The 27,550-nt window shown below is 41.1% G+C and overlaps 1 protein-coding gene across 2 annotated transcripts in view; it reads right to left on the bottom strand.

Annotated features, from left to right (window-relative positions):
• The window catches only part of LOC115583429 (sodium-coupled neutral amino acid transporter 3-like), a 45,364-nt gene extending 25,789 nt beyond the window's left edge, over positions 1-19,575 (bottom strand). The window contains exon 1 of one of the 2 annotated variants that reach the window (XM_030420260.1): positions 19,249-19,575. The gene's annotated coding sequence lies outside the window, so the exon portion shown is untranslated. The remainder of the gene's footprint in view (positions 1-19,248) is intronic. The other variant, XM_030420261.1, reaches the window with a different exon arrangement.
• Positions 19,576-27,550: the final 7,975 nt, after the last annotated feature.

The following is a 27,550-nucleotide window of genomic DNA, read 5'->3' as shown; positions in this document are numbered from 1 at the left end:
AATTCAATGTGGATCCAAGTAATAAAGTAATTAGGCTTGATTCAGTTCAAGTGGACTGTTGGGCCTTGGTGGAAGTATGAGCTCTACCGAGTGACAATCTCGTTTACAACTGATGTGGCATGTTTGCTATCACAGAGACAAGAATGTACCGAGAAACAGTACCGTTGGGTACCACTGCTGCTTTTTCAGTTTAAATATGAACCGAGCCTGATTCTACTAGAAATGCTTTAATTCCTAGTTTACAACAACACGAGACACATGGAAAGATAAAAGAGGCCACCATGAGGGCATTCAAGTTAATCTGTATCTTCCTGAAGGCTCCACAGGGACGTGACTGAACTCCAAATCACTTGATGAATGCTGACACACAGGATGGCAACAGTGATGTCAAAATGGAGAGATAAAACTAAATTCCTTGCACACCTATAAAAGTAATGAAGCCAATAGATTACCTCTCAAACATGCCACAAAGATTTGGTGATTCAGATTAAAACACTGTCATGGGTTGGGAAAACCCTACTGTTAATTCAAAGTCATTGCGACTTTGTGACTAACAAACATTTTCACTTGTAACCTAAAGCAAAAACACTGACGGCTACTATGAAAGTCAAAGAAAAGAGTTGACAGTAAATGGATGTTTTGGCAAATCCCATGAATAATTGACACATCAACTGACAGGTCTACGCTCAGAGGAAACAGAGCTTTGAGTTAACTGTGACACACTGGGCTTTAATTCAGGACTCTATTTCCTGCGGTGTCTTAGCTGCCCAGCTGGCTTGAGGGGCCCAGAAAGGCCCCTGTGCCATGTATCTCCTGGATGCTGTTGACCAAAGCCCCCTATCTGGCTGGTCCTGAATGATCTTCTTTTCTCTGGTGCATAAACAGCACTGGAGGCTATAATGGAGAGCACGTTGGGGGCCATAGAGGAGGAACTCAGACAAACGGTTGAAACCCCCAGCATTGAGTTAAATAGAGAAGAACCAGCTAGGACCAGCCACAAACCAGTTCTAGCTGTCTTTGTGCCCCCATTTTTCTGCTTGTCACTTTTCTCTCGGTTTCCTCTTTTATTGAGGAGGGTTCAACATCGCAACAATGCTCAGGGCTTTCTCTACTACCATTGCTGGCAACCACTCAGCTGTCCTTTTCCCTCGGGCTTCTTCCGCTCTACAGCCCTGCCCTTTTAAAATGTAGCTTTTCGTAAAATTATTTTAACACATCAAACGCGGAGTGAGGTGAATAAACCCTGGTCTTCATCGAGCAGCCCTCTGAACCTGTCTCACCAACCACGCTGCTGCGAGCTTCACTGCACAGCCAGGCCTCTCGGTGTCTCCAGCTAAAGCCAGGCAACGTGGTTGGGCAGCAAAGCACAGAGGCACAATGGCACATGTTGTGCGGTTTCCTGGGAACGGGTTGGAGAACAGTAGTACTATTGTGCCAGGCATCATTATACTGCCGGGGCCCCCTTGGCTTTAGTTCGCCAGGCCACTCGAGAGGCTGAAAAGGTATTTCACTGGGCTCTAATTGAAAAGACGCCACCTTGAATTCAGCAAATGCCAGTATCCTGTATTCATGCACAGTTGTAGCAGAGTTGCTGACGACAGCAATGGCAAGGGCAGGGCCCCTCTCGTGGGACAAATCACCGCACAGAACCACACTGCCACTCAGATAGTCTACAAATCACAAGGAGGCTGGGGGGAGCCATTCAAGGACAATACACGATGGGCTTGTCCGGCTCCAAGGGTGCGTTGTGGCCCCTACAATCATTATGTTCAATAACAAGGGCATGCATAACATTCTTAGAAATAGTTGAGTGAGGGCACATTCATTCAGTCAGAAGCTCTGATTTTTAGAAAGCTTGTTCTACAGTCCTGCTCAAGTTTGAAGCAAATGAAGGTGAAACGGAGGTAGCTAAAAACTCTGTGGGGGAAATGGTCCTTTAAAAGTAGGACAAGGTTTTGGCAGAAGAAGTACTTTTTCTGATATCCGGTATTGTGTACAATGTCTACAATCACAAACCTGGACTGAAGGAAAATGAGAACGAGCACAAGCACAATTGAGTTCAGCCCGCCGGGCCTGAACGCCAGTTACCATAGCACCATTGTGGTATGAAACAGAGGAAGAGTTGTGTATCCGTAAGAACTGCTCAGCAAAACTGAAATGCTCTGTAGTCTGTAGACACGATGTCATCCGAAAACACATTGCAGCTATCTGCGTGAGCAATTAGTTTACCCTGACTTCAAAACATCTTCCTGCCAAAAGAAAAACATTGCTATGGGGGCAGACCTTCACTTTTCAAAAGCAGCAGTGTGACCGAAGAGCAACAACGATTTATGAGATATACAAATAAATAATGTAGGTTTATGTGAGTTTACATTCTCATTAGTATCCCATAACGTTGTGGACCTTATGATGGTTGTTCTGGATATGATGTTGAAAGGAACACGAGAAAGTGCAGGATGGATAGTTTTATACTTCGATAAGGACTTCAGCCAAATATTTATGTTTAGGAAGGAAAATTGGGATGAATGATACAATTTGGAAATTGTGCTATTTATATTTAAATTCAATGTTTGACTTAATGCCTCTTTTAAGGAACGCAATTTTGTCTCTGCAATAATGCATGATATATATCAGACCGATATTAGGAAAATCATATCATTGGGAATTTATCGGTATCTGTGAAATGTATATATTCAGTAATATGAAGCAAAACATTTTTTATTGGCACAAGCACAACATCTACAAACTGCATTACAGAAAGAATTAAAAATTGGCAAACCCCCCCAACAGACACAGAGAAGAAGTAGTAGAAGAAGAAGTAGAAGAAGAAGAAGAAGAAGTAGTAGTAGAAGAAGAAGAAGTAGAAGTAGAAGAAGAAGAAGAAGAAGAAGAAGAAGAAGAAGAAATATTATTTAGCATTATGCAGATTTGGTCACTACACCTTTCTTACCCTGAGGTGTGCATAAACTACAAACCATATTTGTAAAATACAAAAGTGTGAAATTGTTACGATCAGTTATCTGTGATAGTATCAGTGTCAATGGAAAAAAATCAATATTGGTCAATCCATACTTGATTATCAATTAAATTATCTGTTTTTGTTTGATATGTTTATGTGGCTATAGTGTCTGACAAAGAGAAACCTGCTTATTCATTGATCGTCTGCCTGGACCTGGTGTTGATTTCTCATCTCAGTCACCGTGGTCTCTCCCAACAAAGGATATTCAATATCACTTGGATAAGTTGGTATTAACATGCCACAGTATCCCATGTTGCTATCAGAATACTCCAAGTCGCAATATCCTCGTTTCTAAAAGCTGTGATAAGGGCTCGTCTCGGTTTCTGGAACCAGGCTATGATGTTTACATGTGCAACACATAACAAGGCTGACATGGTGATAATCAGTCTTCTTCTACAGTCTGATTGTCTCAGAGGTGCCATCTGTTGCTGATAAAATAAGTCTAATACACCACATTTCTCAGAAGCACAGTTTTATAAAGCCTTAGAACAAAAAAATAAAACAGTAGTTTTATAGAAGAGAAAAGCAGAATAAACAGCAGAACTAGGTGGAGAAAAAAAACCACCATTAGAAATCCAATGTCTCCCTATTGATGATCAAACTTCCGAAATCCTATGTAAGAGTTAAAGCTACATTGTGATGCTTTTTGGTGGGAGTAAATGAGTCTTTTCACAGCAACAGCAGAGGCTATGTTTGCTCAAGCCCTCATCCAAAACATCACCTCAGTTTGCCAACACACAGCGAGTGCATGCGCCCCACTTCACCGGCTCTGACGTCAGCGACTCTGTAGGGAAACGTCATCCCACAAGGAGGCAGACGGAGCCAGGCTCTTCCACTGATTGTTATTCCTCAACTGATACCTGAACCAAACAACACTGCGCATGCTGATTCATCCTCACTTATTGCTATGCATGTGTGCATCTGGGTTTGTAGTGTGCGTTCCGTGAATAATTAAATGTGTGGCTCTGTGTGTGCGTGTGTGAGCAGTTTATGCAATGAGTAATCTCAAAGTGTAACACTGCGTCCTCCGTCACTACTTGATGACATTCTCATGCCTTTCTGGCCACATAAGCTCTCTTAATTGAGTGACCGCTGTAATTTTCTCTCAATCTGTTGCAGGGCTTGTGGACAATCATGACTCTTTTTCTCTCTTTTTCCCCACACCCAGCTCCGTGGATGCAGTGAAAGCAGAGCAACAATGTTTTAAATGCCATCAAGACCATGCCTTCCTCTGCTAGCATCATCATGTCTATGCAGGTCATTTGAAAGACAGCAAACCCATCTCATCAGCAATTCTGAGAAATGAAAATATCTCACTCAATAAACTTTTTTTTAAGGGGATTATAGCTGCCATGCCTGATTTTTAAAGGGACAGTTTATCCTGAAATGAAAAATACAGACTTTTCGTCTCACTTGTAGTGCTATCTAATATCTAGATCAGTGTTTCTCAGACCTATGTCACCATGTACCACCTCAGAAAATATTACACTCTCCAAGTACCAGTACAGACAATAAAATACAGTAGCATAGACCTAGTCTATTCAGCGTACTGCTTTGTACCGTTGAGTTTAGTTCATAGCTAATCATGCGTGATTTGGGGGGTGAACTGTCGCTTTAATAATCACTAAAAAAATTCCCCCATCCTCTCTTTATGTCCATGAACAGGAAGAGATTTCTGCAGATTAAGAGATTACACATGCCCACAATTTCACTGATGAGCAGCTAATAGATCTATCAGAGATCATTTTATCGTAAAACAGTGAGTTGAGACTTGTGACCTCTGACAGTCAGGGATGATCGAGTAGACCAGATTAGAACCCATCTCACTCAGGCTGGGAATCAGGATGAAACAGCCCAGGTCGCTCCATCCATACGCTCTTTCTCCTGTCTAAAAATAGCTGCAGAGGAGTGAATAGCCTGGCTGTAACCCAACGTCATGTCACACACAAAGCTGTGTTTAAGTGCGGCTGCTGCACGTGCCACTGAACACAACAGCTGCTTGAAATAAGCAGGAAACACTCGGCAGACACATCCCAACAACCATCTGCCTGTATTCTGGTTCTTCACAAGAGGGTGAACATCCACATAAATACACATGATGGCACACACACAAACACACATATGCAGTGTAATTACAGGGAAACTTGCATGCTGTTGTTGAATGAATGAAACCTCTCAAACAGCTACAGGGAGAAAATGAAGCTATCTTCATCACCAAACTGTCTAACTGAGAGCTGTGTAGAACTAGGTTTGCAATATGTGAGCTCTAAATGTGACATGAAGTAGATTCTTCTGTATTTATGCTGCTGCATTTCTATCCATCAGCTATTTTTTTTTACCTATGAGAGGGAGCTTGTGCTAATAAACCTTTACTAAATTCCTGTAGAGCGTGATAAAGAATTAATCAAGCATTTGTATATAATTATACGCAGTTAAACAGATAATGCTCTTGGAAACAAGAAAGGATGTATTGCAGGAGGAGTTTCTGAGAGTCGGAATATGGCGTGGTCAGCATCGACAGGTTCACTACGTTGAAGTCCGCTGAGTCAGTCTTTCAATTACAGAGTTGCAGAGTGGGAGGAATTATTTTGGACATCCAGAGTGCCTGAAATAAGATGTGTTGTTATTTTCTGTTCAGAAATTGTTAGCATCCCTACAGTCATCTGTTGATCCCAATGATATTAGCTCACAATGTGTCTAGCAAATCTTCAAAATGTCTTATACACTGTATGTATTTCTTATGCTCATCTTTTTTTTTTATTTTCTTGTGGTTGCATTGTTATTTTCCTCTTGTCTTGGTGTCATGACAACTCCTGCCAATATTTACCTCATTCTACAGAATGTTTTATTTCATTTACTCAGTCATACTATATTTCTTTATTGCAGTTTATACATTTTTCTTTATTTTGTGTTGGAAATGCCACAAATAATTTATATGTTGAAAGTATGTCATTTCCGCTGCTGTGGGTCTGTCAATCAAAATCAAAAAGACAAGTCATATGGGATCAAAGAAGTTGTTGTCGGGCGCGCAGGTGGTCGGATTGGTTAGAGTGCATGCCACATACGCACCTGACCCCAGTTCGATTCCGGCCAGAGGTCCTTTGCTGCATGTCACATCCCCTCTCTTTCCCATATTTCCTATCTGTCTACTGCATAATAAAGGTGTCTATGCCGGAAAAAAATCTTGAAAAAAAGAAGTTGTTGTCTTCCTTAATAAACGAACACCGGATGAAAATGTATCTATGGGACTCAGGCAGAAAAATTGACGAGGTAATTTATTACCTGAGTAAGTTTTATTCACATCACATTTAGTGACATTCAACGACCTCCTTCCTCACTTTCAGACTCTCTCCCGTAACTTATAGTGACCACTATTGGAAGAAGTACTAAGATCTTTTACTTAAGTAAAAAAAAAAAAAAAAGCAATACCAAGGTGCAAAAATGTTCCATACAAGTAAAATCCAGCATTCAAAGAGACAGGCTACAAAATGAAACGCACTGTTACCTTAAATTAAATTGCAGATTTTGTCTGGGTTTGAACACTGCTGGAAACATTTGGGATAATGTAAGTACACAACTCTGCAACATATAACAAAAGGTCTAACCCTAACCCGTCGTTTTTAGACAATTAACTGTGGAAATGTTACATACTATACATTTCTTAAAAGAAAATGTTAGCATTGTTAAAAAACTGTGACTGACTGACTTCTGCTCCACAGTAATGTCAACTGAGGCTCATGGGTAGTGTAGTTAAAATCACCAATCCTGTTCTTAATTTTGAGAAATATTGAAGATAGAATTTAAGGCCCTGCAGAGCCCCACAGGTGTTTTTAATCATTCTCACTACTCAGACCTCAGCTCGCGTGGAGCTTTGATGGGAATTAGTGTAGGTGAAACTACTACTGGACATCATGCAACAATAAGAATGATAGACATGGGTCTCAGTGGTGGCCTCGGGATATACGGCTCCAACTATGCAACAAATGGACAGCACAAAGTCCGGCCGAGGAACCTTTGTCGTATATCTTTACCCACCTCACTCCCATTATTTCCATGCATACCTCTAATGTTGAAACATACATACAAGTACAATAAAACTGAGGAGAATTTCATCTTTAGACACTTCTTGTCTGATGGGCCTCTCTATCCTCACTTCCCTTCCCTCACAGTGTTTTCCTGCCATCTCTTCTCTCTCTCTCTCTCTGTGCTGTGATTAGCCAGCAGGGAGAATAACAGATTAACTTCTAACTGAGAGATTTGTATGTCAGCTTCTAAGATGCTCCTCGTCACTACAGGGTTCCTATAAGCTGCTGTGAGATGCCCACGTCAGAGGCTATGAAATAATGCAGGACGTGGTCTCTACTTGGCTGTGTATTTGAATAAACACCATTAGGTGGAAGGTATAATCTCACAGCAAGTCAAGTGTTTCATATAGAGTCTCTAATCGGGATTATTGTGTACGTTCAAAGCAGGGGAAAAAAAGATTGAAGTAATTTGCTCTTCAATCTCCTTTGATGATTCGGTAACCTACATTCCGTTACAGATGGACGCTGACGTGTGCAAGGACGGTATAGGAACGGAGAAATGCGTGGCACACTGTTAAAGAAACAGTAATCTGATTTAACATTACAACACATAATTTCTGATGTCTGCTCTACATGTCTGATTTTAAGGAATATCCAAATTATGCAAAGTTATAGGCAGGAGCTCTGACGCACAGGATCAGTTACTTACTAAACTCTTTGTAACTGTCTTAGAGCTTCTGTCAGAAGATCATGATTATTTGAATCCTTAGAGCCAATACAAAGTTATTAAAATGTACGAAATAAGATGCTGAAGGATAACATTGATACAAAATGTTTCTAAAATCTACCACCTTAAAACAATGTTTGGTTAAGAAAGTTAGTGCAGACAGAAACAAGACCAAAGTTTGGTTGAGGGCATTGTTGGGCGGCCATGATGCCGTGTGGTCAGTAGCATTATGGTAGAGATCCAATGTGGCAGCAGAGGAACAACATATGGTTCCAAAATAATGTGTGGTCCAAGAGGTGCACACGGTAATTGTCTTTCATTTGTTTTAGTCCTGTGTGTTTAAGCATGTATTGATAATGTGCTCTTACTTGTTTGTGACTGCTTTACTGGTCAAGGTGGCTGGCTGAGTCCAGATCAGCTTGAGGTTTCTGACTGTTAAAAGGCATTTCTTTTCCTTTTCCTATGTGCCTGGTGCCTGCTCATGGGGGAATGTTGGGTCCTTGTAAATAACGGACTATGGTCTAGACCTGCTCTAATTCGAAAGTGCCATGAACTAACCTTTGTTGTGAAGAGGCTCTATATAAATAAAATTGACTTTTATTTTCTTCAGTTTTCACGACGTGTGTTGAAGAAACAAAGAGACTAAAACGTTGAAAGACATCTGTATGATGCCTGGACTTTATTTCCTTGGATTGATGTAGCTACACTATCAGACAAAATGTATGTTATGTGATGTGTGATGTGATGTGATGTGATATAAGAACTGGATTACCTTGGTGACATTTGTACCACCAAAGGCTGCGTGGTCTTACATTTGGTTTCCTCCCCCACAGCCTGCTCTAATTAAACAGGCTTGTTGTTTGTGACATTTTCTTCAAGCCTAATGAAGCTTTTAGAACAAGTCCAAACAGGAAGGCAACTGCCAGCCTATTTGTGCTTCACATTGAGGCTCGCCATCTCAACTATTTAATTAATTACTTCAGTTCTGTGCACAGGGCTCCCTGTCATATAATGGTCATATAAGAATAAATGAACCATCTTTGTCTATTTTGTCTCTCACTGCTGTCATTGCCATCTATGCCAATCCATCCCTCCACCACTAATACTGGCACAGTCAAGTCGACCTTCGGGGATCTCCGCTTTTCTGCTATTCATAGAGCTCTATCCCTTAACATCTATATAATAGATAGGGTCGACGCAAAGTAAAGATTCTGCATTATGTTAACTTGTCTTTCCTTATTGCACCGTGTGATTAGCTGACCGTGACATCACACTGGAGAGCGGTTTAACATATTTCACTCAGATGGTGCAATTTCATCATATCAGAAAGTTGGGGAAACAGCGGGCGTCAGTGGGCGTTAATCTTATAATGTTGTTAGTTTGATTCCAGCTGGTAACGTTTGCTACATGTCATACATATCCTTCCTGTTCTCCCCTTATTGTCTACTATCAACTGCCCAATTAGCAAAAGTTGGTGCAACCGAGAACAGCGCTTGACCCAATATCCAAAGCTATTTTTACTCTTTTTTATCCCCTCACCAGTTTTTCCCTCTTCCCGCTGGGCATTGCATATCTATTTTCAACACACAGACACAGATGATTAGCATAGTCAGGGAGAGAAGGGGAGAAATTTCCTTTCAAATTATATTTAGAAAGGATCAAACATACTGTAGTTTTACACAGACTGACGCATTACACACCAACCTTATCCAGAACCTAATACTTTGTTGTTACTTGTTTACATGAAGGGCATTTAGCAGACGCATTTGTCCAAAGCGACTTACAGTAATTCATACATGGATTCATACACTGATGGCGGTGGCTGCCATGCAAGGTGCACACCAGCACATCAGAGTTCAGTATCTTGCCCAAGGACACTCGGCATGCAGACCAGGGGAATCGAAACCAGGGACCTTCAGATAACAAGATGCTGGCTCTACCCCTGAGCCACAGCCATCCAACTTGTTGAGTTCTTGGCAGGTAGAAAACCTCTTCTCTGATAGCAAAACCAACTCCAAGACCATCTTTGTTTTCCACAATACCTCCTCTTCAGTAACACAGATCACACATGGTGATTTTGGGTAGTCATGCGATTTGTATTTCCTCTTTAAAACTAAAGATAGCCAAAAGTTTACTGTTTTGTCTCCTGGCCTGACTGGCTCGCTGTAGCACAAGGATGATTGCTGTCTGCACAATAACAGGAGACTGGACGAGGAGAGAGTGAGGTATGATGCAATGTGTATTGTCTTTAGTGTCGCCTTTACTGTGACGCGCCTGAGTGGGCGAACCCAGCCTGATGACTCATGATGTGTTTTATTTATAGAATCGCACAAAACTATCTGTCACTTTGGCTCAACTCTAACACTGGACACCCCACAGACAAGAGGGGACAGTAAGGCAGCAGCGTAACCACACACAGAAGTCCAAAGACCGGGCTTTAAGACAATGCAGGCAGCTATAAAGATGGTCTTGAGGACAGAGGTAAAGGTCCTACGGGACAAAACAAAGGGAAGCGGTCAGATGTAGGACTAAAGTAATCAATACCATATTAAGGCTCAGATTTTTGTACATGAAAGTGCAGGGAGCTGAGCTTTGCTTTAATTTGTGCTTAGAATGTAATTAGCATCTTGTTCAATAAATGAGGCCGAGTCATTATAGTCACTAATTACACAGAAAGAGACTATGAGCTGTAACAATACAAGAAGAAATAAAAGACAATCAAATACCAAAGTCAAACACAATAAAAGCACGTTGCAAATGTCTAAACCAAAACTTCCTGCACCCCTATTTGTTTGATTCTATAAAAAAGTGAAATTTGGTGCATTTATTATTAGTTGTCTTTTACTGTATTTATGCATGCCTTAATATAATTGCAGTCCCTGCCCCAATCCTCTGGAAATATTTCCAGGTCCTTGCCCGGTGTGAAGGTTATTAAATCTAGTGAAATCTATTATCAAGCAGACTTCCTCCTATGATTTGCACAATTCTCTATCAAACAAAACTGCATTCGCCTGAGACAATGTGCATGTTTGAAGCGAAGTATAACAGAGACATTTCCTCAGTGCACCTATAAACAGCAACTAGAAGGCAAGGAAATATAAGTTGTTTGTTGACTTAACCCGAGCGTTGTGGACTGACTTCTGAGAAAACCTATAAGCAGGATGGGCATCCCAACCAAAAGACACAGCCAATCAAAATTTAGAGGAAAAAAAAGATTGCTGAATGTCATGTTGCTCTTAAGTTAATGAGCTGTTTCAAATATTTGACATATTATTGAGATTCTGTGCAGTACAATATCTGTTTTGATGGAACACTGTGTATTTAGTTCAAATTATACACTTATTATGAATGAGATCTCAGCCTTGTGGCTTTTGTGGCTCACAAGCTGCCTTCAACACCTCTGTGCAGAACGCACAAACACTGTGCTATGATGCCTAAAAGCCAAACAGCTAATTAACTGTCACAAGCAGAGTTTATGACATATTTTACATGCAGTGCACTGATCTTGTGCACAACGCTAAGCATTTTATTACAAGATGCCAGACTGTGTTTTATCTACCTTTTTTTTTTTTAGCTGATACTGATAATTGACAATTAACTGCTTCTCATGGCTGATCCCAATAAGATTACCAATAACTTTAAAGCAAAACTCTTGCCAAAATGCAACCTAGGCTTTTTTTGTGAATGTACCCGAGTCAAGCCTTCATGTAAAAGCATAATTACGATGAAAGAGGCACTTTTAAGATTTACTGTATTCTCGTTTTCGGGTCAAACTCATTTTCAGTGGGAGTGCTACGGGCACTTTTATGATAGCATCAAAATCGCTATTTTTAAAACACTAAGAAGGCTCGACACAACATGAAACTTTGCTTGTAGTATCACCAGGGTCTCTACACATGAACACGAGCATTGAGAACATTGTTTGTGTACACAGAGTTTATCAAAAAGAAAGTTTTTGAACAACTCGCGTTAGTATATGCTTGTTCCACTAGCTGCCGTCATGTGACGTGTCGAGACCCTACAAGCAAAGTTTCATGTCGTGTCGAGCCTTCTTCGTGTTTTAAAAATAGCGATTTTGATGCTAACATAGTACTGTCCGTAGCACTCCAATTGAAAATGTGTTTGACCCAAAAACGAAAATACGCTAAATCTTGAAAGTGCCTCTTTCATCGTATTTATGCTTTTACACGGAGTGTGACTCGGGTACATTCACAAAAAAGCCTAGGTTGCATTTTGGCGAGAGTTTACTTTAAATGTTTGCATTTTAAAAAGGAGTTCATGTAGTTTATGCACACCTGAGGGTTAAATAAGATGTAGTGAGAAAAGATGGACGACTTATCCCATTTCTCTGTGTTTATTGATGTATCCCAAATTAATTTTCAAGACATGACAAGCCACCTACAGCACTGTATCACTCTGACTTGATATCAATTGCCTTTAATTTCACAGATACCGATAAATAGCCAACGATATTCCAAATATCGAGCCGTTAATTTATCTGTCATATATATATATATATATATATATATATATATATATATATATATATATATATATATATATATATATATATATATATATATATATATATATATATATATATATATATATATATATATAGGTAGAAGGAAAAGTCAAAGTCAGAAAAGGTGTATGGTTAAAAATAGAGATTTGTGCATGTAATAATACACTTTTAACATACTTATTATATTCACGGATGTACTGGCAGTATTATGAGCTAAACATAAAGTGCTGAGATACAGATTAATTAGTTTCTTCGCCCAATTGCATGATCAGATTAAATTCTTCTGCCCAAAGCAGAGAGTTACTGGAATGGGTGTAAAGTCCTTAAACAGAGAGGAAATGCATTTACACATGCCACATGTGTTCCATTCATTTTATCTGAATGAACTAAATGAGCGTAATAAGTGCTGGCCTGGGAAGTAACACAATGCTGGCGTGGCAATGCCAAATCAAATCTGGCCTGTTCTCAGACTGCTGTCAAATACAGCACTGGAATAAAAATTGTGAATTCCAGTACACTCACTGCCAGAAGAAGTCATGGTGAGAGCAGACATGATTTGCACACTCTTCCCATCAAGACGGTTTAGTATAGCTACATAAATGTAAACCAAAAATATCTGACAAACACACAGTGCTGCTGATACACTGCAGGTGATTATGTATTGATGGTAAAGGACATGTGCAAATATTTAAATATTAAAGCTACATACCACCCATTTTTTCCTGGATGAACAAAATAAATTCAGTAATATTTCAAATAGCTTGCCAGCTACACAATGATACTAATGGAGACCTGGACTAGATTTTCACTGGTTAAGAGCTCTACCTGTTTACTGAGCATCTCTTACTTGATGTAAAAGAGACATTTGACTCTGACTTTCTGTCAGCTGTGGCTCCTTCACACCATAAAGTACCACAGCAGCAAGGGACTGAACATAAAGGACAGCAGTGACTCAGTCAAGAGCACAGTGTCTATAAGGAAACCGTATGCCTGCTGTACATTAGTTAGAACAGTAAGTCAGAATTCAATTAGCTAACCACCGAGACAGTCCTCCTTTCACACCACACTGTTCAGTGGTAGCTCTGTCTTTCTTTCAATCATGTGCCCTCAAACAAAGTCCCATCTTCTTCTGGCATCTGCTACCCGTCTCCCTCCTGCTTCCTCCTCATCACATGGGAGGAGAGCGAAAGAAAGAGAGCTGAGAGTACAACTCGCGCAATGTGTGACCACCATGGTGGATGTTGCACTGCTGACTCTGTCACATGCTGCAGCACTACAGAAGTCCAAATCCCCAGTCCACTGACAGAGACCTCACAAGCACAGCGGGCAGCCACTGTAAGCAGATCAATGTAAGGCTTAAATATCAAATCCCTTATAGAACTAAGAATGGTATAATAGGCCAACGATGGATAATGAGCAAAAATACAGCTCTCGCTGAGAGTCAGAGGTTTGTATTTAGACTTTGGGGTGTGCAAGGTTTCCCAAATTGTAATCTGTTCTTTTGTCACAATTTTCAAAATCCATAGTTCCATTTGATTCTAAATTTTAAATGTTCAGAGCTGACAGCTATGCCATTGTTAGACCATTGCATCTGGACCTGTAAAGGCAAGCAGATCACAGGGCTCCAGACTAACTTTCACAATGGTTGCATATAGGTGCACCAGCCCATAATGTAGGTGCACCTGATAATACCTTTTAATTAGGGCTGTGAAACGATTAATTTTTTAAATCGCGGTGGGCTCTCTGCATCTGCCATGTGTTTGGCTTGCAAATGATATTTGAGACTCGATGTACTTCAATGGTAACTCCTTTCATGTCGACAGTACGTGCAGATAACTTTTGTCCTATCGACCGAACCATCAGGCTGTGTTTTAAAAGTGAATTTGCCGTTCATAAGTCCTTTCTCCATTTCCTTTTGCTTTCGCTTTTCAGTCCACCGTGTTTTTCCCGAACCGTCAACCCTGCTTCTTCTTCTTCTTCTTCTTCTGATTCCCTTTCTTATTCTTCTGCCACCCTCTGGATCAAGACTACAGGTGCCATCGACGGCCGTAAATCATACAATGCGTGTTTCTTTTTTTTTAATACCGAGCGTTAATCGCGCGTTAAAAAAATTTACGGCGTTAGAGGATGTTGCGTTAACTTTGACAGCCCTACTTTCAATATAACTTTTTCACATGTTTTGTATACGATTATAAACAGAATGACAGTCTTTCTTCATTTATATCACAACACACACAAGAAGAAATTGTGATAACCTCAACTGTTAAACAAACATTTGCCCACATGTGCGACCAAAGCAGTCACACCCTGGAGCAATGGGTTTATGCACTTACAACTGTCATCAACATTTTCAAATTTCTTCTTTCAAAAGATAGGGTTATTTTACAGCAACACTTTGACTTTATCCCAGTGGATACAGTTGGCCAAGCTCAAATCATATTCACAACAAATAAAGACTCCAGAGTTAAAAAAAAACAAAACAAAACAAAAACACCACCGCTCAGGGACTCAGCAACAGACAACAAAACATTCTGTTTGTTACAAAATTTGGTTTCTCAAATCTGTCCAGAAGAAAACCTCTCCCCCAAACAAACCAATAAAGGATCTCTATAAAAGAAACATACCATCTCTTACAATGCAGTTCAGTTGATCATCTCTGGGTAAGTGTCAGGAAATGCGACTGCAAGCTACCAGTAAGCTAGCTTTGCTGTATTTAAAAGACATGGATTTTCTTCCTTTGAACATGCATAAGTAAAAAGGAGTGGAGAGAAAAATAAGACTGGAAGAATTGCCAATCCTGCGCTTGATTTTTATGGTAGAAAATTAAAAAGCTAATTTGGATTGATTTTTTTGATTCGGAATCAAAATCGATTCAACCCTGATCCCAAGCGACCTTTTACTCTGACTTCCTTATGAGGAGGGCAAGTGAGAAAGTGCTTCATGTCAGTGGTTTCAAACCTTAGCAAAAAAAACAACAATGCGTTGAACATTTTAATAGTCTGCTTTTCTTGCTCATGACTGTATACATATATGTCATCTATCCCAGCCTTATCAATCAATCTAAGACAAAGCAAAACATTTCAATCAAAACGGCTCACAGCTCACAGACATGGATCCTTTGAGACACCACTGAAATTCCGGGCTTAATGTGGTATTGTGCACGGTGTCACACTTTGATTTAACAGTGCATGCACTTTTTTTCCAGCCAATATGATGTTTCAATTACATTAGACAGCTGTTCCCATAAGACACAGACTTGGGACTCTTGGGAATCTATTCCTGGTTAGTGGTCAGCACAGCGTTGAGGGTCTAATAAACTGCTCCTACATGGAGCTCCTCTAACCAATGGGCTGCCATTTATTTGAAGTGGTATGACCTTATGCAAGCAGCAATTCATCTATGATGTCCCTTAATATGCCCTCACATACCAGAAGTCTTTCATAAACCAGTCTGCTCTTGAAAAATGTAGAAAGACTGTGATTTGTCTAACCACAGGCAAATGAGCTTCCTTGACCTCAGAGGGACGGATATACCTGACCTTGACAAAATATCAGATTAAAACTCTGGGTTGGTGATCTGGTCATAGAATAACATCACGATCTATTCAATTGCAAACACGACCCACGATCCAAACTGCAATCTTTGTCCTCTATTTTGATTTCATTTTTCAACTTCTCTTGGCATCAATTAGCTTGATACGTAATATCAAAGTAAACAGTATGTGCTCTTAAAACACAGACTCATCAGACATGTCCTACATCTTCTATCCCATCAAATTAAATAATTGATAAAACTCACGAAAATAACATTTTGACCGTGCAAACCCAACATCGCCTTTCGTTTAACCAGAGAGAGGAAAGAGTTAAGACAATACTTCTGTTTTGCTTCTCAAAGACCAAAATCAAATCTCTGTAAAACCTCAAAGCCACACAGGAGCTCATGTCCTTTCAGAGTTTAATACCGTCGACAAAGTCACAGCAGGGTGTTCCTTTCTTCTCACGGCGAAATACATTGCACTCCACTACCCTCCTTAGAGTGAACAATCCCTTCATGTTTTCTTTTCATTCCTACAGAGGTAAACCAATACTACTGCAGGATGAGAAAACACAGTATTTAAAGAGGACACAGAGCTTTGATCATATTTAATATTAACTCAGTAAACCTCTGAGTCTCATCCAATGATGAAGATAAGAAGAAACGGGAGAAAAAGCCACAAACGTTTCTCATCTATCTTGATTGAAAGAGAGGAAAAACTACTAAGTACACTAAATACAACTGTCATACCGTCTTTGCTGCTGGCTAGATGTGAGGGCTACAGACTGGAAAGAGACATGATTGTAATCATGGAGAACCTTTTCTAGTTGTGAATGAGGGCCATGAACTTTGTAGCAGAGCACTTCTCACTCTCTATGACTTTTCATGTCAATAGATACATCTTGCAATCAACCCGAGGGGCAATGACTTTTAAATCACAATATCTTTTCAATCTACACTACACGTACACAAAAACAATCTGAAACACACAAGGCTTTAATCACACAGCAGATCAAAAGCTCAGCACGCCCGATTCAGGCTGAGGCCGGATCAGTCTGTTAGTGTTCACACTGTGATTTCATTCTGAGATGGGGCGGCAGCACATGGGCCCATGACACGCCAGACAGAGGAGTCAGTCAATTATGACAGCAGAGGCCAAGCGGGCCACACAAGAGCTCTCCTCACGCCAGCTCTGGCTGGTCCAGTCCTGCAGTCACAATCTCACCTGCTGCCCACAGGCCTGTGAGATGACTCATCGTGGAGGAGAGAATGACTGGCAACTTTGCTAGCTGAAGGTGACTCCAGAAGTCACGCTACTGTTAAGAGTTTCATCCAGTCAGGATGTTTGGCACCTAGCCTTAACTTGATATATAAACACATTAACTAAAACTCATGTTATGAGTCCAACCAATATTATATTTATGAGGGCAATGCTGGTACCGATATGAAGAAACGGAAAATTCCAACATTGTCAGATAGACAGTTAATGAAGGCAGAATGTTGTACAGCATGGCTCCAGGCTGAAACCATTTTGGTCGCACCTGAGCAAGAAAAAAATCTGTCATGTGCAACTAAATATATTTTTATTGGTCTCACTGGTGCACCTTAGATTATTCTTTTGACAATAACCTTTATTGTCCGAAATGACTTTGTGCACTGAAACTATTTCAGAATTACGAGTAACCACAAGCATCTTTTTTCTGCATTATAATCTCTTAAAAAAGCTTTAATAACGCCACATACCTGACAACATTTACACTACTACACATATATTCGTGATAGGCCCATGTCAGCTGCTTATACCGGCTAGTGCAATAAAAAGGTTGGGCTGTAATGCATACTTCCTTTATGTAAGAAAATTCAGTACCTAGATGTACCGACATAAGTCAAACCAATAACACATTTGCTTAAAAGCTGCGTTATAATAGTTCCGAAACCTTTTCATGTCTCGCACCGAGATGCACATTAAACCACAGACATCACATTGGAGAATACTTTGTCTAAAGGAATCACCTCTGAGTTATCTTTTGTTGTTAGGTTTGAAGATTAAAACAAAGTCTTTATAGTAGTGGTCGATACCGATTATAAGAAATCAAGGGGACTGAAAACTGATATTTGGGATAGATATTCATTTGCAGTAAGTACAACTTACTCCAATACTGTTCTTAAGTACAATGTTGAGGTACTTAAGTTGAATATTTCCATTTTCTGCTACTTTCTACTTCCTCTCCACTACATTTATCTGATAAACGTATTTGATGCATTTAGTTGCTACTTACTTTGCAGATTCAGATTATTCAGTGTTTATAGGTTATTAATTGTGACGTGTTACCAATCAGATATTACTGTGGGCAGGACATGTGTGACAGGATGTTGCATCAGAACCAAAGTACTGCATCACATTTTTTATATTAGTTTATATTATCAGAAACAGAAAAAAATCACTGATACTGATAATTGGAAAATGCTGAATCGCTGGCCCGATAATCGTCCAGGGCTGATAATCTGACTACCCCAATTTAACAGTCCATCGTCGATCAATCTCAGATTAATGTAAATCACCATCAATCAAAACAGCCATCCCTATTTCTTCCTTCCTCATCCATTTCCCCCCAAAATTGGGTTGTTACAACCACAACCCACTCAATGACCCTAGTCTGAGAAAATATCATATCATATGATTTAAAAGTCCAACTTTGGCATCCCACCAAAATCCTGGGCATGTCCCTGCTCAGATGAGGCGAGGTCACAGAACACGAAGACCAGATGGCACCTGTGGCCAAACTGTGACTCTTGGTGGTGTCGGCCAGCTGTGGGTGCTCCGCCAGCATGGCACTTAAAAATATGGGCAGTCAATCCAAAAATCATGATGCTCTGAACTGTGAGATGCATTTGCAGGGGCCAAGGATGACTAAAAACATGCATCACTGACGCTGTGCTTCTCCAAGTCGAGAGTGCCAGCAAAAAGCAGGAATGAAAACCACTGTGCATCACAGGGTCATGGAGGAGCTTCCAAAAGGTCACGTCAATGCCCAAGTTTGATCCCTCTAGGCCACTTGATCATCATGGTAGAGAGAGGCTGGGGTAACTGTTTTTTTCTTTTTTAAACAGAGGTGTTTCTGTCATCATCCTCGGGGATACAGAGTAAACATTTATCTAGATTCTCTCTGATAAGCCCCGAGGATGAAAGCGCTCACAAAGGAGGTCTGTGTCGTCCAAAGGAGGGCACCGAGTGTGAACATGAGGAACAAGTGCAGCACGGTTGTCATGTCACCTTCTCTCTCCGACATGTCTTGACTTTGACTTCACATTTAACTCCCCCGTTCTGTAGCCTCGGTGCAGGTTAGTGATGCACATACACGTAAGCACAAGTTTTATATACAATATAAGACGGACATGATAAGTGTCAGCGCCTTACCAGAGAAGTACCAGCGTCCTCCTCCAACTCCAAATATCTCCACACGGATCTGCTGCTGCTGCTGCTGCCTCCGCTCGCTGCTCGGTGCTCGGCTCTGCCTCGACCCGTGCCGTGCCGTGCGGTGCCGTGTCGTCCTGCCTCTTGGTCCCTCTGCGTCCGTCCGCCTTCCGTCCAGACAGACAGCGGTAATGTCATGTGTTTTCCCACAAAAACTGTCCTCGTAATAATCTCCTCAAAAAGTGGGATGTGAAGAGTGTCCAGGTTCCGCCTACCGCGCGACCGCACGCACAGCGACGCCAATCAAATGTTTTGTTGTGCGTGCGCGCGGGGACACGAGAGCCCCCACCACCACCACCATCCCCCCTCTATTTGGCACGCGCCTTTTTTGTCTCTTTATTAATCAAGAAATGGTGACCATAGATTGATATCATTCGCTGCTTTTTTAAAAAATTTCTTTATCGTGCTTGAGGTGTCGGTGGCGGGTCTTTGTTTCACGATTTGTGGATTTTATCGTCGTGCTTGTGCGCTTATCATGAGACAATGGAGACAGGGAATGACCGCGAGGACCACACACATACACATTACCTCACACGCACACATACTTCACGCATTTATTACATCAACTCTACAAATGAAAATCAAGCGTGGTCTATAAGGATAAAATAGATGCAATTGCAATGCATGTGTGACAGGCAACCGTCACCAACGCGCACAGCTGCCTGAGCCATGTGCCACAAAGCCCACTGTTGCTGCTGCTGCTTACGCACACAGGATACGCACGCTCCATTTCTAGGTCATCAGCGCGTTTTGATGTCACGCCGCTCCGGGGATCGTCTCTTATTCCTTCCCTCGCTCTCTCTGCGGCTCATGTTCACCGAGGACGACACACACCTGACAGTCACATTAGACCAGGTTCTCCCCCCTATCATCATCATGCGAGCCCGTATCTGTCTTCATGTTGGAGCACATGAGCCCAAAACACACGTTTTGCATAGAACTGACTCTTTTACTTTCTGGATTTTTTTTATCTCCCACTAACACCACATTCTGTCGACCACAATCTCCTTTGAGGATGCTGCAGTAAACCTGACCTTGTGGAAAGCAGAAGACATTCAACCTCTGGGACGTATAAGCTCAGCATCTGGTCTGAGGGGTGACACAGTGGGGGACGGGCTACCCATAGAGGAAAGGGGCCAGAGATGCTGAGAAAGTGGCCGGTGCGTCCCCCCGAGGTCAGCAGCCGGGGAGCTCAACAGATGTATGCTATAGTTCAAAGACAGCATCTCAAGTGCACGAAAAAGCACGCATTTCAGCCTCAGAGCACTGTCCTCTGGTAGTTCGTATTCCTATTTGCTTGTGCTAATTTAAGAGCTGTCAACTAATGATGAGGAGGGAGTGAGCAGGCAAAGGACATCTGGCAACTGGTTCTGGAGGCACAATGTTTAATTTCATCTGTACGAACTTCCCCTTGTTCTCTCTTTTTTAATGGGTGTGTGCTCAGTCTCACCTTGCCTCACCTCTCTGTCAGCTGAGAAAATGATGCATGTGTGGTTCTCCAGAGGACTTTCTGACTGCCGAGAGCAGTGCACAGCAAGGTGTAACCATAGAAACTGGGTGTAGCAAAAGTCTGCAGCTCAAGTCGGATGACCACTGAGCGGAGACTAATGAAGTCTGGCAGCAATTAATGTGTTTTATCTTGCAGATGCCATATGCAAGAGTGCTCTAAAGCCTCAAAGACTGAGCCACATGGTAAAGTCAAGTAGCTGAGCAGGTGATTTGTTCATTCTTAACCTAACTCTGTGGTAAAAATCTGTATTCATGTCTCCCTTGAAAGGTGGCTTGAAGTGTTGGTCTATTTACAGCAGTGCTGACCAGAGAGGTGCGATGGAGGGTTAACAAGGGGGATTCATTTTGGAAATGTTGCCAACAATGGGGGTGCCATTGTCCTATCTTGCCCCCTTAAATCGCCCACTGACTACAGAGTGGTGTAGCGATGATGTATTTTTGTAGGCTAACCCATAAGTTAGCATCGCCCTGGTTCTCTCGACAAAAAGCCTGTGAGATTTCTGAATTGGATATTGGAATGTCGCTGACAATAATCTCTGTGGCACAGACAATTTGTTTATGATACTAACACGTTTTGTCCAGCACAATAATCTCCACAAGTGAACACCAATTTTGTGACTTTGAAGCGTAAATTAAATTGCTAGAAGTAAAAAGCTAATGTTAGGCTATAAAAAGACTACACTGCACGGCGCGCTTAACTTAAACATCACCACCACTAAGCATTTTACTATGCAGTTCACAATTTCTTTGCACATTTTCTGTGAAGTAATCAATCTACAAGTAGTAAAGTTAAAATTGAAATAGCATGTAACTAAAGTTGTCCTGTAAAGACGGACCAGTGAGTAGGTGAGTCTCATTGTTTTCATTGTTCATCGTCTGTAGTCTTATTTAGCCACTTGTAAGCAACCTTGTCAGTTTTTGAGACACGTTAGCGCTCTATAGTTAAATGGTGGGACATTTTATTATGTATTTAATGTTGTAGAACAAAACATGTGAATATCTTGTGTGGTAACCACAGACCTTATATCAGGCATTTAACCGAGAAAAAAACCCATTCACAAAAACTCACAGACATTGAGATGAGGAAACTGGGTGTGCAAGAATGCTAACCATTTTCCGGGATCTTAGGACTACAAGCTACACCACTCTGTACTGAAATGGGTGAAACTTGGCACAAAATACTTCCACACACATGGATAGTCACACATAGTTGTTTGAATGTTATCCATTGACATAAACACAAAACAATACAAAGACATCAACACGAATGCATGATGCACTGAAAAGACAGAAGCCTGTCACTTAGAAGATTCATAGAAGAAGTGTAGACTCATGTTTGTACAACTGTGCGGCATACCCTGTGGAACTTAATGTATTACATCAGCAAAGCAGCACAGTCTTCTGAACAGCTTTGAATGGATTTCTGGAAACAATGGGAGCCTGTGACTTATGGGAGGTCAAACGAATCTGCCCGACAACATAAGAGCTTCTAACTGTGGTAAATGTGGTAAATACATAAGTGGATTTAGTCTTTTCAAAGGCAAGTCTGGGGGAAAAAAACAAACAAGCTTTTATTTTCAAACTGTACAAACATCTCTTTTTTCCCTGGGACTTATTATCCTGCAACCTTACAAAAAAAACATCTGTCCCTTGATTGCCTTCATGAGAACCAATTTAAACACAATCTTGTATATTTGACCGAGGGTCATTCGTGGCCTGTCCATCCCCCATATCCCCACAGCCCCAGCCGTGCACATAATTGGGAGAAACAGAAAGAAGAGATCTCATCACAGACCACTAAACCCATTCAGTTTTATTTTGCTGAGCCCTGCTGGAAGATGCTGCAATCAAACTCAATTAAGGTCAATCTCCCAGTGCATTCATCATTTGGGCATGAGATGCCAGTCACTGTGTGATCATCCACAGTCCACTCATGGGTGATGGCAAGAAATAGCCATGCTGTGGAAATGATGCGGTTATGCAATTACCTGAGAGCTGGTTTCAGTGAGATGGAGCTTTATGTAGGACTTTAGGCGGTGAGATGGAGGTTTATGTATTCAGTTCTCTCTTGAAAGATGGCTTGATCTGCTGGTGCAGCAGCTCAGAGTGGAAAGGGGCGATGGAGGGTTAACAAGGGGGATTCATTCTGTGAAATTTTGCCAACAAGGGGGGAGGCTTCCTCCTCTCATGCCCCCTCAAATCACCAACTGACTATAGAGTGGTGTAGCGATGACATATTATTGTAGTCTAACCCATAAGTTAGCATCGCCCTGGTTCCCTCGACAGGAGGCCTGTGATTTTTTTCATTTAATAATACTTAATATTTATGATATATTCAAATATTAAATAAAAACATTTAACAGGCCTCCTGTTGAGGGAACCAGGGTTATGGGTAACACAGGTTTATGATTCTAACACGTTTTGTTCAGCACGATAATCTCCACAGGTGATCACCAATTTTGTGACTTCGAAGCGTAAATTAAATCGCTAGAGGTAAAAAGCTTATGTTAGGCTATAGAAAGACTACACTGTGGTTGCGTGATTTGCACGTCACCATCAGTAAGCGTCTTGCTACACAATTACTTTACACAGGACTGCCGGCAGTGAGATGGAGCTTTATGTAGGACTATAGGCAGTGAGATGGAGCTTTATGTAGGACTATAGGCAGTGTGATGGAGGTTTATTAATAATGACTTGTGAATAGAGTGGTAGTGACTCATGTTCATACAGTGTGAACATCAGCTTACACTGACGTCACTTGACGTTACGCTCTAGGGAATACAGACATGAGTCAGGTTGTAGGTGTTAAAGCGCATTACACGCCTGCTCAGTCCATCAGGTTGTTTGCTAAAACGAACCTGGTAAATAAGGAAGAGAAGAATATGATCCATATGTCAACATTTAGTCAGATTTTGTACAGAGGAATGTTTTTTATCCTTATACTATTTCCCTTAAAATGAGTGGTTAAAATAAAAGTGATTTTCTTTCATTAGGCAATACAAACACAACTGAAGCTCCACTCACAAGCTTTTTCCAGTGCTTCAAACTGTTCATCGTCTTCATTAATGGCTGGAGTTTGCTCAGATGGGTTGGAGATAGATCTGTTGATATGTGAGCTCAGCAGATGTTTTGATTTCACTTTTAGGAGTGTATGTCCAAGTCGCCTTTGATTGGAAGTGTTTTTTGGAGAAAGTAGTTTGACAATGTGCTTGTCTAATTCTTTAAAGGAGCTTTCAACCATATCGCGCTGTCTCTATCAGTGGATGGAGTGTGCTACAGTGATGGACCCTTGACATGCAAGCTGTTTTAGTTAAATTAAATCACCACTTTGGAAAACAATATCCAATTTCATATGATTTAATTTTAACTTCCCCTTCAGCATTGGTCGAAAACAAAGCAGCATATTGCCAGCAACTGTGAATGTTACATAATACGCAGTAAGCCGGAGTAATCAGGGAGTTTCTGAGGCATTTATCAAGAGGACACATCTGTCATTCTGGGGGACGCTGTTTGTTATTCTCTCTAGACTTCAATCATCCCAGAAAGTTTTTACAGAAGAGGTTCACAAAGTGTCCCCTCTCCTGCACACATAAACACACACTCGGGCCACCTGCCCACCCTCCTCTTTTGTGATCAAAGAGCCTGAACTGTAGTAGACTCACACACACACACACACACACACACACACACACACACACAAAGCTCTGCGGGACAGAGAGGAGTCCTGAGCATTATTCCTCTCTGCGGGAGGAATTCCCTGAAGGAGAAGCCTGGCCATTCCAGGAGTGAGCTGCAACACTGAGGCCCAAAGAGGGAAGAATGTCAGGGTGTATAGGCAGAGAGTATAGGCAGCAAAGAAATAAACACATTATGGAGAAAAAAGCTCAGGATTTCAGTTGGTTTGAAAAGTAAATGATTTGTCTCTTACACTTTATAAGTTCAGAATTTAACATTTAAGCTGTTGTTTGGTTGTTAAGGATACATTCATAGATATATATTTAATGTGTGTCCACATGCTGCTACATTCAAATGATCATGGTTTGGACACAATATATGTAATTTTAGCCATGACAGAATCCTAATGACTTTGGCCAACCTTTGAATTGTCCACCATGGACACAGGTCGATTGAATTGGCACCAAATTCTTTACAGACATTCATGGTCCCCAGAGGATGACACCTACTAATGCCACCACTAATGCCACTCCTCGAGGATCAAGAAGGAAATACACCTATACTTGGAACAAATGCATGACAAACAGAAGAACCCACACTGGTCATACACTTTTCTTCTGTCCAAACAGAAGACATTTGTATCTAAGGATGACATTTGCGGTTTTTAGGGAAATTTCTCAACAACTCTTTGATAGATTGGCATGAAACTTGGTGTGCAATTTCCACATGTTCAACACAGGATCTGTAAAAGCTTTGGTGATCTTTTGATAACCAAATAGCTACAGAACTACTGAAATTGTATTCACCCTCAGTTGTACTCTGTGTTTTGCCAATCAGGAAATTTTTGCATCCTAACACACAAAATTGAAAAGATGATAAACACTAAATACTAAACCTGCAAAACAGCTTACGTTGGCAAAAAAAAAATTATAATCACAGATTCACTTAATAACTCTTTATTACAGTTTACCAGGTTTACAGTTTGTGTAATTTTTTGTACAGTTGTTAACTTGTTACTTGGTATTATCCTCACTTCCCAGTGTTTTTCAACCAAGACGGACAGAATATGATCCAAACTGGTCGCCCCTCACTGAAGCCAGTTTTAAGGGGACTTTTTCGTCAGCTTCACCTCACGCTCGTCAAATTTCATCCCTTTGCCAGCTGCTTGGGGACAACCGCATTCTACCTAAACCTGGGGCACCTGTAGGGGTCGGGAAAGGCGAGTGTGACAACTTCATATGGCCGATCATCAAAACAGCACTGACATTGAGAGACTATGAAAGAAGTAAAAACAATGTGTCATGTGAGAGAGTTGATGACATTTCCTGCACATAATGCCACCAAACGCTTCACTCAATGTAAAAGTACCAAAACAAACATAATCATAGGCTACACTCTACGTTAATAATAACATTCAGAATCCGACTTAAAACCTCCAAACAGATCTTGTCAGGAAGCCCCGCGGGAGAAAAATCCCAAACAGTTTTAGAATAACAGGTAAATACCTAATTTTATGAATGCTTAGATTCAATAATACATCTGAACTCTCTCTAAATGAATGTGCGGATCCTCAGTTCCTCAGTTATTGAATTACTTTTCCTCTGTTTGGACAGCTGGACAGAGTTTTAAATGGCTCGCCTGCATGAGACAAGTATGACCAGTGTGGGTTCTTCTGTTTGTAGTGCATTTGTTCCAAGTATAGATGTATTTCCTTCTTGATCCCTGGGGAACGGAACACAGACATGTCAGATGTAGGAAAACACGATGCTGTACAGTGTGTCCTCCGTATCAGTGAGGCTTCACTGCAATCCACCTGACAGCTTCGCTTTTTGAAATGACAACACTGACTTCAGCCACAGCACCTGCCTGTGTACGAACAGGGTTTTCCCATAGAATATGAATTACTCCCTCAAACAGCTCAGTCATACCAACGTGACAAATACGTTGTGACGTCTCCTTTTTTTAGGATGAGCAAAGTCATCTACTGCACCAACAAAACAAGAGGCAGCCATCTGACATAATGCTGCGTCAAGGACAACACTAGACCCTGGTGCTCTTATAGTTGTATTGTCACATGCAGTCATTTCCTTCCAGTTTTCAGCAGTTTGCCTCATGATGTAGCAAAGTTCTTGTTTTTAGCTTCCATTTCTCATGCCAATACTTGTCACGTTGTAACGATGTATCATCCTGTTCATTTCCACATCACATGCCTCTCCCTACAGCAGGGGCTTTTTCAAAACTGTGGGCCATATTAGAAGAAGGGGGAATATTTATAGTGCAGAAAAGTACTTAAAAATGTGTTTTATTCAAAGTTAGAGCAAAATTATGTAGAAATTGACACACTGTGCAATTTGGCACCCCCCACAGTTTCTGAGTGCACCACCACTGTAGTAACAAATCCCAGGTCTGTAACAGTTTGTCAGGTGCTAACTATGAACAAATCTCATAACATTATCACAATGTCATGTGCTGAAAACTTGCACTCTCACGTAAACATGTCTGTAACGCTGTGATCCTACGCTGTTCACCCTGTCACAAGACAATGTACCATCAACATGATTCTCAAGCTGTTATCTTGAGGTTAAAGGAAAAAAAATTACATAATGTTACTTTAAAGCCATGGTTCTCAGCAATAAGACTGTAGATTATTAGTGATGATCTTCAGTTCGATATAATAAATTAAAGTGGCAACAGTGATTTTTTCCCCTCCTAGTGTCTCCAAGTGGTATTACTGTTGGCACTGCTAAGGCCACAACAACTGGAGCGCTGTCCAATTTTCCTCATAGTAGCATCTACCAGCAACACAGGGCCCACAGGACAAAACACCCTCCTCTTAAACAGTTTTGGCTTTGTTTCACCTTTAACTGCAGCCAAAACTGTACCTCCCATCCTCAGTAATCCAGACCTTTATTGAGGGTTTACAGGATGTGCATGATGCCAGCCAATCTCATCTATTTCGTAAACGCCACAAGAAGCTAGAGGCTGGTCCTCTATCTGAAGGTGATATGAATAATATTGTTGAGGTCTTAAAATTGGAGGCTCTTTCTCTGGCATGCAACAC

The sequence above is a fragment of the Sparus aurata genome, chromosome 6 (assembly GCF_900880675.1).
Source record: "Sparus aurata chromosome 6, fSpaAur1.1, whole genome shotgun sequence".
NCBI classification, from domain to species: Eukaryota; Metazoa; Chordata; class Actinopteri; order Spariformes; family Sparidae; genus Sparus; species Sparus aurata.
The sequence above is the reverse complement of the archived record's forward strand: the minus strand, read 5'-3'. Positions and strand labels throughout refer to the sequence as shown.